Source organism: Ixodes scapularis, unplaced genomic scaffold (genome assembly GCF_016920785.2).
Source record: "Ixodes scapularis isolate PalLabHiFi unplaced genomic scaffold, ASM1692078v2 PGA_scaffold8__174_contigs__length_109621045, whole genome shotgun sequence".
In the NCBI taxonomy this organism is placed as follows: domain Eukaryota; kingdom Metazoa; phylum Arthropoda; class Arachnida; order Ixodida; family Ixodidae; genus Ixodes; species Ixodes scapularis.
The window spans coordinates 22,542,985-22,559,220 of NW_024609883.1; positions in this window are offsets into that span (position 1 = coordinate 22,542,985).

Consider the following 16,236-nt stretch of genomic DNA (forward strand, 5'->3'; position numbering starts at 1 on the left):
CGAAAAGTTGTTACCTTATGTTTCTTGGCAGAAGTTCGCCTGATCAAACGTTCATTCAAAGTTTTATTATTCAAGTTTATGTTTTTACTCATGACACTTTGGTGGAGGCACGGGGCAACGCAACTATGCCCACGATGCGTACCACCTGTGAACACGAAAACTACGAAGACGACGACCGCATGAAAGCGACATCTCTGAAAACACCCGAGAATGACTTCAACTGTGACATCAAAGACGACCTCAACTATGGTCTCGAAAAGGACTCGGACAATCTACTCGACAAATTCCCTGGCTCGGCGATAACGTGATGACGACTTCGACGACGACGCCGACGATGAAACATACGACTCCAAGGAAAAACCACGGCTACGACGTCAACAACCAACCCGACTACGGTCTCGACGACAGTGTCTTCGCCCTTCACGATAAGACCGACGACGACACTGACGGTGACACAGGCGACGACTCGAACGACGACATCGACGACGATCTGGACTACAATTTCGACGGTAACCCTGACGATGACCTCGGCGGCAGCTCTGACGACGACCTCGACGGCGACCCAAGGATAACCCGAGCAATGACTTCAACGACAACCCCGACTACAACCTTGACGACGACCTTGATCCCGAAACCGATGACAATACCGACGACGAGTGTGATGTAGACCACGATAACGAAAAGGACGACGATGCTCGGTTCGTCGCTCAACGAGCGGAGGAAGTCCGCCTGCTCTACCGCATTTTGACTCAAGCCGCGCAACTTGCTGATGATGACCGGTACTATCTTTGTCGCCACGACGCCCAGTTCCTGCCGGCTACCAAGTGTGGATCTGAACATCAATTGGGTCGTCGCAGCGAGGAACTGTTTCAGTGGTGTTTGAGCCACAATGATATTTTTCTACCTGAAGGACCCAAACTGCAAGCCGTTGCTTGACAGAGCATGCAACTTGTCACGCAACCCTCTGCGACCCGAAGGTGATTCACTTCGTCCAACTTGAACTGTTTTATGCTGGAGAAAACTGTGTAAATCTGTGTATTAGGTTGCTCTGTAGTTTGACTTTCTCTTGCTCTGAGTTGTCAATTTCTTTTTTTTTTTGCATCGGGACGATGCGTTTCTTTTAAGAGTGGAATAATGCCGCGTGCGAATAGCTGAGTCAACAGCGTGCTCGACTTCCATGCCACTGCCTGGGGTTTGATCCCCGCCAGCGCTTGCCCTTTTCATGTTTTGTTTGCATGCCTGGAATGTTTCAGATGACTCAAGAATTTTGTTTGTTCGAGTTCGGAAACTTCTAGATACTCACGCGCTTAGAAAAGGAGCTTCACATGGCCTGCTTGAGTCAGTCGTCCTTCCGTCGCCGTAAAAAGATGTACGGTATTTTTTACTTTATGTTTGTCGGCACAAGTTCGTCACATTAGACGCTCGTTATAGGTTTATTATTCAAATTTATGTCTTCATTCGCGACAGGGCCTCTTCTCTTTCTTTTCTATATTAACGAACTTCCAAATTCGGCGTCCTTTAGCATACGTTTGTTTGCAGATGTCTGTACTATACCGAAACATTAATCATCCAGATGACCCGCTATTGCTTCAGCGAGATCTTGAAAACATTCATAATTGGCGTGACGAATGGCTAATGCCCCTAAGCACGTCTAAATGTAAATTATTCAATTTTACTCGCAAAAACAAAACAACAACAACAAAAATAACCTTTCATCATTTCCCTATTCTCTTGGTAACACAAATGCTAGCGTTGCTTCTTCCTACAAATATCTGGGAGTTCACATCACTTCTGACCGTTCATGGATCACCCACGTTAAAAACGTAAATGTTAATGCTTCTCGAACCCTCGGATACATTCCCCGCAGGGGGCACCTGTGAAAGCAGGTGTTTGGAGAGTGGCGTCTCCACGGACCCCGAGCCATGCGGGTTCGCCCGCCCACGTCTGACTGTGCGTGGCTTTCCCGTGTCTGGGGAAAAGGGCATCCTGGTGGTTGAGCCAAGCCCGGGGTAGGTTTGGACCCTTCGGGGCCCCCTGGGCGAGGCAATACACCACTTCGGCCCCTGCTTCTCATAGACGGGAGTCCTGGTAGGGCCCGGCCAGGATGATTCAGTCTAGTCGCCACTCCTTCTACTATCCCCTCCCTTCTTTCACCCTTGTCTCCTCCTCCTTTTCACTCTTCTCATTTCTCTTCTTTCCTTTTCAACTTCTTTGGCGGCAAGGGCTAACCTTGGGTGGTGACAGATACTCTCGTCCAGATCCACACTTGGTTATAGTTTCTGGGTAGCGCTAATAGAGTAATGCTTCCAGCAAAGCCATATTTGTTATGGGGTGTTACCTGTCCCCTTGTTGGGCTCCGTGGTGGGCGGCGCGCCACAGATTGTGAACATCCTTTGCCTTTTTATGGCTCCCCTCTCTTCTAAACACCGAGCAGAGCGACCCCCCAAAAGGGTTCGTCCCGCTCCCCCTACTTTTGAAAAAGCCAAAGAACCCGACACCTTTTCACGATTTCTTGTACTTCATGCTGCAAACGACTCTCTACCGTTATCAAAAGATGTCACCTTTCCTTGTCTCTAAGGTCCTAGAGCAGACGATCGGAAAGAATTACAAGGCAAAAAAACTTGCTGGAGACCTCCTCGTTGAGGTAGAAAACAAAACTCAAAGCACAGCATTACTGAAGTTGACTAGCTTAGGCGAACACCAAGTTTGTGTAACCCCGCACCGGACTTTGAATACTGTCCGCGGCGTCATCTCTGAGGATGACCTCCTTCAGTGTACTGAAGAAGAAATCCTTGAAGGGCTGCGTCGGAGTGCTGTTGTGGCCGTGCGGCGAATCACGCTATGACGAGACGGACAGGAGATACCAACCCGACACCTAGTCCTGACTTTTGAACTCCACTCTCTGCCTTCCACCGTGAAGGCAGGGTATCTAAACTGCAGAGTTCGTCTTTTCGTTCCAAACCCACAGCGGTGCTTTTGTTGCCAGCGTTTTGGGCATGGCTCCCGAAACTGCCGCGGCCGAGAAACTTGTGCGAAATGTAGTGCCACTGACCACGTCGCTGACATATGTGAAAACGACCATAAATGCATAAACTGTGGCGGACCACACCCCGCATTTTCACGCACATGTCCGAAATGGAAGGAAGAAAAGGAGATAATTAAATTTAAGGTCAAACACAATTTTAGCTACCAAGACGCTAGAGAACAGCTTGCCTTCAAGGCAAGGGGTTCATATGCCGAGGCAGCGCGAAGGGGACCCCCACTGTCTATGGCATCCGTGGAGACGCAGACTTGCGTCTCCACGGATGCCATAGCATTGGAGCATGAAGGCAGTGGGCAACCCACTGCCTTCATGCTCCAATGAGTGTATTGTGCCCTCTAAGGAGGGTGCTGCACCAACCAAGGAGCCAGACGTGTCGTCACCGGCACTAGCTGGCCCTTCTGGCCGGGGTCGGGGGCTGCCTCCCCGTGCCTCTGGCAGCTCTTCAAAGCCTGGGCGGTCAGATTCACCTCTACCGCCCAAAGGACCCAAGGTCTCATTGGATGAGAAGATGGATGTGATCGTCCCATTCTCCGATGAGGACCTTCTCCTCTGTCAAACAGGCTCTGTTTCCTCGGCCTCCTGTGAGGCTGGAGGACGGCCTAAAGACACTGCAAAAAAGAAAACCATCCCACGGATTGTGGCACCAAAAGACACATAAACTACATTTCACAATTTTTGCGTAAAACACTTATTGAGGCGTTTTCTTTATTGAAAATAAATGTCTTTCTTCCTTCAGTGGAACTGTAGAGGCCTCCTGTCTAACTACGATGATGTGAGCGATCTTTTAGAGGATCACCGGCCCATTGCATGTTGCTTACAGGAAACGCACCTAAAAACCACCCACACCAATGTTTTAAAACACTTCCAGGTGTTTCGTAGGGACCGCACACATGCAAGTCACGCAGGTGGAGGTGTTGCGGTGGTTGTCCAACGTTCAATTCCTTCCAATAAGGTAGCCCTGCAGACTTCACTTGAGGCGGTGGCTACACGTATTTTGTTAGATCGAATAATTACAGTCTGCTCATTGTATGTACCTCCCAATTATCAGTTACATATGGAGGAGCTAGAAGACCTTGTTAATCAACTTCCATCACCTTTTTTACTTTTATGAGATTTTAATGCATACAATCCCCTGTGCGGTAGTGACATACGGGATTCTAGAGGGGCCCTTGTTGAACGTTTTTTGCTTTCTGCGGGATTGTGCCTGCTGAACACAAATGAATCTACATATTTTAGCTCAGCAACTCACACTTTCACTTCCATTGGCCTATCTATTTGTCACCCATCATTATTCCCATTGCTTTCATGGAAGGTCATTCCGAATCCTCACGGAAGTGACCACTTTCCCATCATCTTAAAATTTAACCATCTTCCCATGACAGTCCCAACACGCTGTCCTCGTTGGAAATTCGAAAATGCCAACTGGCCTACCTTTAAAGAATCATCTCTTTTTGCATGCACATCACTTGAAGATCTCGATATCAAAAAAGCCACTCAACATATCACTCAGCACATTTTACAAGCTGCTATTCTCTCCATCCCCATGACGTCCTCGCATCTTCCCAGGAGACCAAAGCCCTGGTGGAACAAAGATTGCCGTTTGGCCAAAAAAGAACAAAATCGAGCGTGGGGTATATTTTGGCGCTACCCTACAACACACAATATTATTGAATTTAAGAGAAAAAGGTCCCAGGCGAGGTGGATTAGAAGGCAAGCTAAGAAAAAAGTTTTAGAGGGTACGCTTCTTCAATTAACAGCACTGTATCTGCGAAGGAAGTCTGGGATCGCGTACATAAAATTGACGGCTCTTACCGGGCATTCACTGTCCCACTCTTGAGTCGGAATGGAGTTTGTTCTGCAAGCCTTGAGGAACAGGCCAACATCCTCGGTGAACACTTCGAGTATGTCTCCAGTTCGGAACATTACACCCTAACATTCCAGCGATACAAGATCAATGCAGAAAAAAAAGCTGTTATCACATCAGGTGGGACGCACGAACCCTACAACAGTCTATTTACATTATACGAACTTCAAATGGCACTTCTTTGTTCCAAACAAACTGCCCCTGGACCATATGGTATTCATTATAAAATGCTCGAACATCTTGATCCATCCATTATGGAGCTAATTTTGTACCTTTTTAATAGAGTTTGGCTCGAGGGCCACTTTCCATCCTCCTGGAAGACCGCTGTGGTTGTACCAGTGCTGAAGCCCGGCAAAGATCCCTCTTGTGCATCTAGCTACAGACCAATAGCTCTAACTAGCTGTCTTTCCAAGACATTAGAAAGGATGATTAACAAGAGACTCATGTTTTTTCTAGAACGAAACAGCTGCCTTGATAAGTTCCAGTGTGGCTTTCGGTCAGCACGGTCCACTGTAGATCATCTCGTCCGCTTTGAGACCTTCGTACGTGAGACGTTTGTCAACAGACAACAGTGTCTCTCCATCTTCTTTGATTTGGAAAAAGCATACGACAGAGCCAGGCGTTACGGCATTCTGCAAGATTGATTCGATCTTGGTTTCCGTGGCCGAATGTTGAGTGCCATACCGAGTTACCTGCAGCACCGTACGTTCCGCGTGAGGCTGGGAAAAACTCTTTCTGGGGAGTTTTTACAGGAGAATGGAGTCCCTCAGGGGGGTGTACTGAGTGTCACTCTTTTTATCGTCAAACTTAATTCCATTGGCCGTGTAATTTCTCCTTCGGTGCAATATTCCTTATATGTTGATGATCTCCAGATCTCCGTTTCATCCTGTAATCTCTCAGTCTGTGAACGTCGCGTTCAACTTGCGGTCAATAATTTGGTCAGATGGGCCGATACGAATGGGTTTAAATTTTCTCCCGAAAAAACAGCTTGTGTCAACTTTTCTCGTCGACGTGGTGCTCTTCAGGAACCGTCTTTGAACATGTATGGTTCTCCTATTGTTGTAAAAAAATGAGCACGAGTTTTTGAGCCTTGTGTTCGATTCCAAGTTAACTTTCGTTCCACACATTAAGAGATTAAAACTCAAGTGCCTTAAATCCCTAAACATCCTTAAGGTCTTGTCACATGCATCATGGGGCTCTGACCGACTGTGTCTGCTGCGAATCTATCACTCAGTCATTCGCTCCCAGCTTGATTATGGTTGTATTGTCTATAACTCTGCTCGGGCATCAGTTCTAAAGATGTTAGATCCTATTCATCATCAAGGACTGCGACTGGCTACTGGTGCATTTCGTACCTCCCCAGTGCTTAGCCTTTACGCGGAAGCAAACGAATTGTCCCTTGAGTATAGGAGGTTTTCCCTGGGTTTTACGTACTCTGTCAGGGTTCGCTCGGTCGCGGAGCACCCCGTTCGAGATAATATTGAGACGGTCAAGTTCCAACGCACATTTTAAAGCAAACCTTCCACAGTCCCCCCTTTTTCTATGAGGAATAATACTGCAGCACAATCCGTTGGGATGGATGCAAAGCCTCAGTTGGTCCAATACCCTCCGGATATAGCTCCATGCAACAACTGCCAGATACATTGCAACCTTACACTGACCAAGTATAACAAAAAGAATGTTCCACAGGAAGTCATAAGGCAGAACTTCTTTGAGCTTCAGACCAAATATCACGAGTATGCCAGTTTTTATACAGACGGGACAAAAAAAGACTCCGTAGTAGGCTGTGCTATGGTGGGACCATCGGTAAATCAGGTGAAGAGAATAAATTCAAAAGCCTCTATACTAACAGCAGAGCTTTATGGTTTGTTGTTAGCTGTTGATTACATAATCAAAAAACGCCTTTCTCACGCTGTAATCTACACCGACTCTTTAAGCTCTCTGAAGGCTGTCGCATCAATGAACCGTGTAAAAAACCCACTGGTTTCCGAGTTAAAGTACAAGATAATCCTGGCTGCAACGAAAAATTTTGACATAGTCTTATGCTGGGTTCCTAGCCATGTTGGCATTCCTGGAAATGAAACAGCTGATAGTGCAGCCAGTTTTGCTAATGATAGAGAAATTGACACACACCAAATACCCTACAAAGATTACCACAATTCTCTGAAACGTTGCATCAAAGCAAAGTGGCAGCTACAGTGGAACGGCGAAACCGGCAACAAACTACATGCAATCAAACCTCTTCTAGGCGAGTGGGAGAGCGCCCGACATCGGGAGCGCTTTTATGAAGTCGTACTGTGTAGGCTACGAATCGGTCATACTCGTCTTACACATGGACACCTCTTGAGCGGGGAGGATGCCCCTGAATGTGTGCACTGCAACCTACCTCTAAGTATTATGCACATACTCATTGAATGCCCTATGTATGACCAATGCCGGTATAAACACTACTCACTGCTTTATAAAGAACACATTCCACTACACCTTGCCCTACTACTAGGTGACGAACCGCTCATTCCATATAGTTGTGTTTTTCATTTCCTCACAGATATCGGCCTTCTACACCGACTGTGATTTTACTTTCTATCCTAAACTCATTGTCATATTGTTTACACTTATACACATTCATGTTCATGGTTTTATCATATATTTCGCTACTATAGCTCTTTCCTCTTCTTAAGCCTGAATTGCAATAGTCTAAGTTTGGCGCAATATAGCCTTAGTTGCTGATGTGCCATAAACCCCCAATCAATCAATCAATCAATCAAACCGAGCCGTTCGTTTCATCTTATCTAACTATCATCGTACAGCCAGTGTAACATCAATGAAATTAACTTTGTCACTTCCCAGTTTGTCGTCTCGGCGCAAAACAGCTCGTTTATGCCTGCTTCACAAAATTTATCATCACATCCCATCTCTCCGTTTGAAACTAATGCTCGAACCCTCTTACCGTTCATCCCGTCTCGACCATATTCACAAGGTAGGCATACCTAATTTTAACACCTTCAAATTCAGCACCTCGTTCATACCTCGCACATCGACTGACTGGAACCACCTTCCCGCTTCTATTGCAGATATTAATGATATTTCACTCTTTAAGCAATCACTTATTAACAGCACCCTTGGTTGATTAATTACGTTTATTTATTGTTTGCTCACTCCCCTCTAAAATGTACTCTGTACCTTGAGGGTAAATAAATAAATAAATAAATAAATACATTAGGCGTAACCTTAAGGCAGCACATTCCAACTCTTTAAATTAGCCAACGAAACTTACGTTCGCACAAAACTTGATTATGCATACCAATCTGGAACCTCCATCAAGTCTACTTAACCAAACGTATCCAAGATGTCCAAAATCGAGCGGGACGTTTTATAAAATGGAGTTATTCCTCTAATGTAAGTGCTTCTTCTTTAAAAAAGTCAGTGTTTTCTCCCTCTACTCGAAAACCGCCGTAAAATTGCTCTTCTGTACCTCATCCATAAGCTCTACTATCGCGGTACTAATATAAAGTTTATTGAGCCTTGAACAAATCTTCCCATCGAACCACTAACAGCAAAGTTTTAAGCATCTCACCGGTAAAACCAATGCGTTTATTAACTCCGCTGTCCCGCGAGGCATCCGCGATTGGAACGACCTACCCAACACCATAGTCGACATTAGCGACACCGGCCTGTTCGGCGAGGCAATTGCCACGTTGTTTTCATAGTTGGCTATTTTTTTTTAGCGAGTGCTTATTTAGAAGATATGTTGGTGATTTTTGACCTCCTTTTGTTCTGTGTGAATATTCTCTTCTATTTTTCATAGCATGTACAAATGTATAATTGATGTTTTCTTCGGTTCGTGCAGTGTTCTGTACTTTCGATTTTATATTCTTTGCCCCCGTTATGTAATGCCCATTGGGCCTCTAAAGGTTGAATAAATGAAATGAAGTATACACCACGGTCACAATGTCCGCGGTCCTTCTCTTAACGAACTCGCGCGACGGTTTTAAGGGTCATTAGTTCTCTGGTCTATTGCGCGCTCGAGCAGTCCGTTCTTCTTCGAAGTCGAAGCCTGTTGCCTTAATCTAGGCAGTTGAATCTTCCCAGCTTGGCTGACGGTACGAGCAAGTCCCGAAACGGGCTCTGGCTGGGCTGTCGTGCGTTCCGTGAACTTCTTTCCTTTCCGTTGCTAGAACTGTCTACGGTAGCAAACTAAGTCTTGTGTTACCATGCTAAAAGAAGGAAGGCATCGCCCTTCTTCCACTCTACCTCTCCATTTGACGGGGCGGAAGAACTGTAACGAGTAATTTCAGTAATTCGTTTCTTAAAAAGTAATGAAATTACAGTACAAATTACATTTGCAAAAAGTAACGAATTAAGTAGTAGATTACAATAAAAGTAAATAATTCCAAGAAGTCCGGTTACTTGTAACGAAATATTTCGAAGTCTGCACGGAAGCCGCAAGTGGTGGGCAGACATCGCCAAATTAACTTGTTTTGGCCTGTTCAGTGTTTTCCCGGCCGTCCGTTTTGCTGGAGGCGTGAATACACGGCTTGTGCGTGACGTCATCGCCACAAGCTGGTTGTCATTCCTACCTGTTCTTGCTGAGAAAAATATATTCGATGGCGAGAAGCGTGTGCTGCAGAAAAGATGCGAGGGCAGCATGACCAACGTTGGCTGTGGAAGACTATGTGATATCAGTGCAAGGCATGTAAGTGGATATTCACTGAAGGTCAAATTTGAGTTCTGTTCACTTCGCAAGATAAAAGCAACCTCACATTTATAGGCATCCGAAACCGGCAAACTCGATGATAGAAATGACTTGCTGCAAATATACTGCCAAAGGTCGCAGCACGTGCACTCTGGGTAGTGCGTGCACGTGCTACTCAGGCGGTTATGCTCTAATTTTATAGTGCCTAGAAGCTTGGCATTGCACGTGCTTGCGCCAGCAAAAGAAGTTGAAGAACCTTCACTCTGGGTTCTGAAAAAATTCCACCAGGCTGCGATACCCAAACCTGTCGCCACGAATAGCCGCCAGCGAATACCCCATGCATTTTGCAGAACTCGCGCATAGGAGGCACTTCTTAGAGACACGTGCTCGAGCCTGCGGCAGCACGTGTCAAGCAAAAAATGGTCTATTTTTTTCGTATGACTTGTTTATGCTCGCCATTCCTAAAAGGCGATTCGCGGATGCACCATATCTTGAGCTCTTTGGCCTCGTAACTCCGCGTGCGCATTCTTTTTAAAAAAATATTCATGGTGGCTTTTTCAGTAGTACGTCGTTATTCAGATAATCCTACACTGCATTACGAAGATCCTTTCTACTCCTGGTTTCCCGGCAATGGCAACCGCTCCACAAGAGCGGGTTCTTCACATCAAATATCAGGAGGCCATTGAATGAAGTGCGCGGCACCGTGCTACATAAATAATCCCTTCTGATTTTTATATTAAAAAAAAAAAAGATATACCGACAGGATAATACGTGCACCCAAAACAGACGCGAGATGGACTTCCGCTCCGCCTCTTTTGGGCTGTACTGCCAGAATACGATCACACTACGTGCCGTTCCTTTTTGTTATCCAGCAGCTGCTAACGCTTGATTATGTGGCGGATTCCTCGTACGTGCCACTCGTCATCTCAGCGGCCGAGGAAAACACGAATCTTCAATCACCATGGGCAAGCGCGGGCTGACGCAGACTTCGACGGAAAGGGCATGGCATGGCGGAACCTTCCACACTACACGCTACGTGGCAACGGCGGTTGTTGGTGATTACGGGCTTTATGGCGCAAAGCTACTATGGCCATACTACGCCAAGCTTGTTTAGTTGGGACATACTCAAGACTTTCTTATACAAATTATCTAAAAAAAAGGTTCATATGACAAGGTTAAAAGGCACAGAATTAAAATTACAACTCCAGTAGGAAGCCGTTTTTTTATAGTAATTTATGACACGATCAAACGGTACTATAGGAGTCTTCCCAATTAGCAGCGCTGGGTGAAAAGGAATCTGGTTTGAAAAAAACTCGGGGAAATGTGTACGCCGTTCGTGCTCAAGCCCTGGGCACAGCCACAAAATATGTAAAATTGTTAAACGCTCCCCACAGTCATCACATAGGGGTGGGGCTTCCCCCCTGAGCAGATGTCTGTGGGTAAGGTAGGAGTGTCCAATTCTAAGACGACACAAAAGAACTTCATTGCGGCGGGTTTTGTGGGACGCACTCTCCCACATTCCAAGTGCTGGCTTAATCCTGTGAAGTTTGTTTTCGCATTCCAGACTCCACTCCGATTGCCATAGTTGGAAAACTAATAATTTTGCTAAGGGCTTTATGTCTTGAAATGGGGTCTGTGAGGTAGTTGGCAGTAGGTGCTTAGAGCTAATGGCTAATTCGTCTGCTCTTTCGTTACCTAGGATTCCCATATGGATAGGCACCCAGCAAAATTTTATGTCTCGGCCAAGCCGCAGACCACTTTGTACCTTAGATCGGACAAGTTGTACCAGTTTATTTTTACTTTCCTTCATTGAGCAAAGCGTGGTGAGCGCACTTTCAGAATCCACAAATAAAATATATTTCATCGTCTTGCTGGTGAGAATATACTCCAAGGCCATCAACACTGCATTGAGCTCTGCCGTGTAAATACTTGCACATTCCTTGAGACGCTCAACCTTACTGAATCCTTCAGAGTAAACTGCTGATCCTACAAAATGCAATGATTTGGCACCATCGGTATAAAATTGGGAGTAGTTACGATACTTCTTCTGCACCTCAAGGAATTCTTGCTGAATCACCAGTGGGGGACGTCATGTTTATTAAATCTAGTAAAATACCAATCACAAAAGACGGGCAACGCACTCCACGGAGCTTCATTTTCACCCTTCTGCAAAAGGTCGGTCTCGTCAAGGGTGAGGTCAAGAGATGTACAAATGCCCTCAAGGCGAAGGCTTAAAGGCGGTACCACCCTGGGCTTATGTTCAAAACGACGAGCAAACCGAGAATGTTGCAAAGCACCATAAGTTGGGTGATTTGGATAGGACAGAATTCTGGAAGCATAAGTCGCAGCAAGATAACGTCGTCTTGCCCAAGTGACATCTGATTAGATTCAACGTGCAAGCTAGGAATGGGCGATGTGCGGAAAGCACCTGTAGCGGGCCTTAAACCGAGATGATGCACAGGATCCAACATTTTCAGTGCAGAAAGCCTCGCTGAGTCGTAAACTATAGCACCATAGTCCAGACATGACCGGATAAGGGAGTTGTATAGGCGTAGCAGACATATTCTGTCGGATCCCCATGACTTGTGCGCTAAGACTTTAAGAATATTGGCTGATTTAAGGCACTTCTTTTTCAGGTCCTTCAGGTGGGAAACCAGTTTAACTTTTTATCAAACGTTACGCTCAAAAATTTATGCTCTGTTTTTACACTAATAGGAACCCTGTTTAACGTCAGTTCTGGATTTAGAAACAACCCCCGACGCAGAGAAAATGGCACACAGATAGACTTCTCAGGTGAAAACTTAAACTCATTTTCATCAGCCCACTTACTAATTTTGTTGATGGTAAGCTGCATTTGCTGCTCACAGCTAGACAAAATACAAGAAACCAAAATGTGAATATCATTCACGTTGAGGGAGTATGAAACGGAAGGTGGAATTACCATTGACAACGAATTAATCTTTATGGCAAACAAGGTGAAACTCAATACATCTCCTTGCGGAATACCATTTTCCTGGACATACTGGTCGGATAGTGTGGTGCCAAGTCGAACTTGAAAAGAGCGACCTGTGAGAAAACTGCTTATACACCGCAACATGCGACCATGCACACCACAAGTATACAAATCATGAAGGATACCATACCTCCATGTCGTATCATATGCTTTCTCCAGGTCGAAGAAAACAGACACAATGTTGCGTATTTACGAAAGCTTCACGTATTGTTGTTTCCAGACGGACTATGTGGTCCAAAGTAGACTGCCCTTCTCGAAAGCCACATTGGTTATTAGCGAAGAAGTGGTTATGCTCCAAAATATATATTAACCGCCTGTTAATGAAGTGTTCGAAGGTTTTGCCAAGGGAACTCGTTAACGCGATTGGACAGTAACTACATGGGTCCGAAGGGTCCTTCCCAGCTTTCAGCAAATAAATTACATGCGCCTGTTTCCAGATTTGAGGAAAGTAAGCTGCTTCCCACAGATAGTTGAGAACCCTTGTAGTGTGTTCAGTGATTCTCGAGACAACTGACGGAGTATTTCATAGTGGATTCCATCATGGCCTGGAGCCGACCTCTTCTTGGAGCCCAGAGCCACCTGTAGTTCTTGCATTGTGAAAGGAGTGTTGTATGGCTCAGAGCTACAACCGGACATCGGTATACGGTGACACTCAGCACTTGCTTTAAAACGCTTAAATTCCGTCCGATTATTTTGGGAGCTGGAAACGTTCTCGAAGTGTTCTCCAAGCACATTAGCAACATCTTTCAGCGAATTAGAAGCGGAGCTAAATAGAGGAATAACAAAGCAACGGTAATCCCCTTTGATTTTTTTGTACCTGTCCCAAACTTCCTTCTCCGAAACAAAACTATTTATGTAGGAAATGTACTTGGTCCAGGACTTCCACTTAGCTTGTCTCCTAGTCCATCGGGCCTTTGCTTTTAATCTTTTAAATGCTATCCTACTCGAAGTAGCAGGGTACCTCCGAAAGGTATCCCATGCCCTATACTGCCTTTTCCTTGTGGTGGCACAGTCTTCATTCCAGCAAGGCCTACACCTCTTGGGTTAATTTTCAGAGGTGCGAGGAATGGCGTCTTGGGCGGCACTTATGATTTGCTCCGGAACATACACTGTCGCTTCTTCAGGTGACAAATGTGCTAGAACTGACGGGTCAAGTACTGCATCAAGTTTAAAGAGTGCCCAGTCGGCTTTGTCGAGCTTCCACCTAGGGGTTCGTTTTAAAATGGTCGGCAGAGGAACGAGGCTTTTAATTACAACCGGGAAGTGATCACTCCAGAAAAGGTTGTTTAAAACCTTCCAAGAAAAACAGGGAAGTAATGATGATGATGAAATGGAGAGGTCGATGGATGTGAAGCAATTATGAGTGGAACTTGTGGGCACCCTGGCGGCTCCCCAGCCCAGTTGCCCGACTGCAAGGCAAGGGTGCCGAACTTTTCCCGCGTGGCGGCGACGTCACGCCAGTCACGCGCACATCGCTTGCGCCGCCTTGATAAGGCGCATCAGAGGCGGCGCACAGGGAGTCGCTGCCTGGACTCAGGCACCGGTGGTAATCATGTTAATCGTCTCGTCCGTGTCCCATTAAAGGCAGTTTCTTGTTGTTGAAACCGTTGGCTCCGTGTTATTCCTCCGGGTCGGGTATGCAGCAAGGCAAACCGACCACAAACTAGAAAATGTTGGTTCCATTATTATTTAAAAGACATACGTCCGAAGACAGTAAAAACCTTTCTACAACAACACCACGAGAGTCAAAGCGCTTACTGCCCCACATGGGACTGTGAACATTAAAATCACCACAAATAAAAAAAGGCGTTGGGAGTTGCTGAACTAATCCTTGAAGTTCATGAAGATACAGTTGACGATGAGGTGGTAAATACAAGGACACAACCGTAATGAGACGATCGGCAAGAACACGTACCGCAACTGCTTCGAGTGATGTACGCAGAGGAACTTCCACACATGCGATGCCACTCCGTACATCAATGGCAACACCACCAGAAGAGTGGTCTGAATCCCGATCCTTTCTAAAAACACGGTGACGATTAAAAACATTTCTATGGTTGTTGTTAAAATATGTCTCCTGCAAGCACACAGCAATGGGCTGTAGCTCATCCAGAAAGAAATGAATGTCATCAATATTTCGCAGGAGGCTTCTACAGTTCCACTGTATAAAACTATACGTGTTCATGTTAAAAATGGTTTAAAGTAACAGCAAAACAAAAAAAAATGGAACCTGCCATAGGTGCCCTGGGGCGGTTTGGCTGCGGTGACTCGCGGATTGAGCTTTTCCTGGGATGACTTTTTAAGTCTGGCGTCATCAGGCGGGGCCGAAGGAGGGGGAGGGGGTTCACCAAGTTCCATCCGCTCCTCAGGCTGAACGGCTGAGGAGCTGGTACGGGCACCTCCTTAGATGTCGAGGCCTCTCCTAAAGCCTTAAAACAAAACATACCCTCCTTCTTCCTGGGAGGGGTCCGAGCAACCAAGGCAGGCACATCGTTCGATGGCCCATCCTTTGGAATGGAGGAGGCACCAATGCCTCCCCCCTGAGGCTGCTGTTGCCGCCTCTCCTCTTGTCTCCCCTCCATTAGCACAGAGACATCCCTCGCCTCTGCACCGTCTGGAGGCACCTGTGGTGTCTTTGGTTCCAACGACAGACGTAGTCGTGGAACGAATCTTTTTGAGGCAGGGGGAGGTGGTGGAATCCCCAGGTCATTAGGGCCGACCTGGGTTCCTACCGAAGACTTTGATGGCACACCCCCTGCACGTGCTACCAAAGAGTAAGGCCACTTCTGCAAGAAGGAGAATCGCTTCCTGGATTCGGAGAACGAAATGTTCTCTTTCAATTTGAGTATTATAATTTCTTTTTCTTTTTTCCATTTTTTGCAAGTTCGGGAATGAGCAGGGTGGGGTTCATTGCAGTTGATGCAGGAAGGTGGATTCGAGCAATTCTCTGCAGGGTGATCATTTTTGCCACACTGGGCACATGTTGTCATTCCACGACAGCTCTGGGCACTATGGCCATACCTCTGGCAGTGAAAGCAACGCTGAGGGTTTGGCACATACGGCCGTACTCTACAGTTTAGATACCCCGCTTTGATCGATTCTGCGAGTGCTCCCAGCTCAAAAGTCAGAATGACATGCTTTGTGTTAATCTCTTGACCGTCCCTGCGAAAAGAAATTCGCTTTGCAGCTATGACACCTTGGTCACGAAGGCCATCGACAATTACATCTTCGGGGGATTCTAGAAGGTCATCTTCTGATATTACGCCTTTAATAGTGTTCAAAGTGCGGTGGGGTGATACAGTAACCCTGTAGTCAGAAACCAAGTTGAGTGCCAGCAGGTCTGAGCTTTGTTGAGAGGTTACAGCTTCAATAAGAAAATCTCCAGATGGCGTTTTTTTTTGCTTTAAAATTCTTTCCGATTACAGATTCAAGAGTGTTCGAAATCAGGAAAGGGGATAGCTTGGATAAAGATTTTTCCATTTCATAATGCATGACAAGAAATCGAGGAAACTTCTCCACGGGTGCAAATGTTTTCATAACGTGTACTTCAGTCCGGACCCTTTTCATGGCCCGATTAGGTTTTTGGTTTAGTTTGGAACCCATAAGAAATGGGAAGGCGT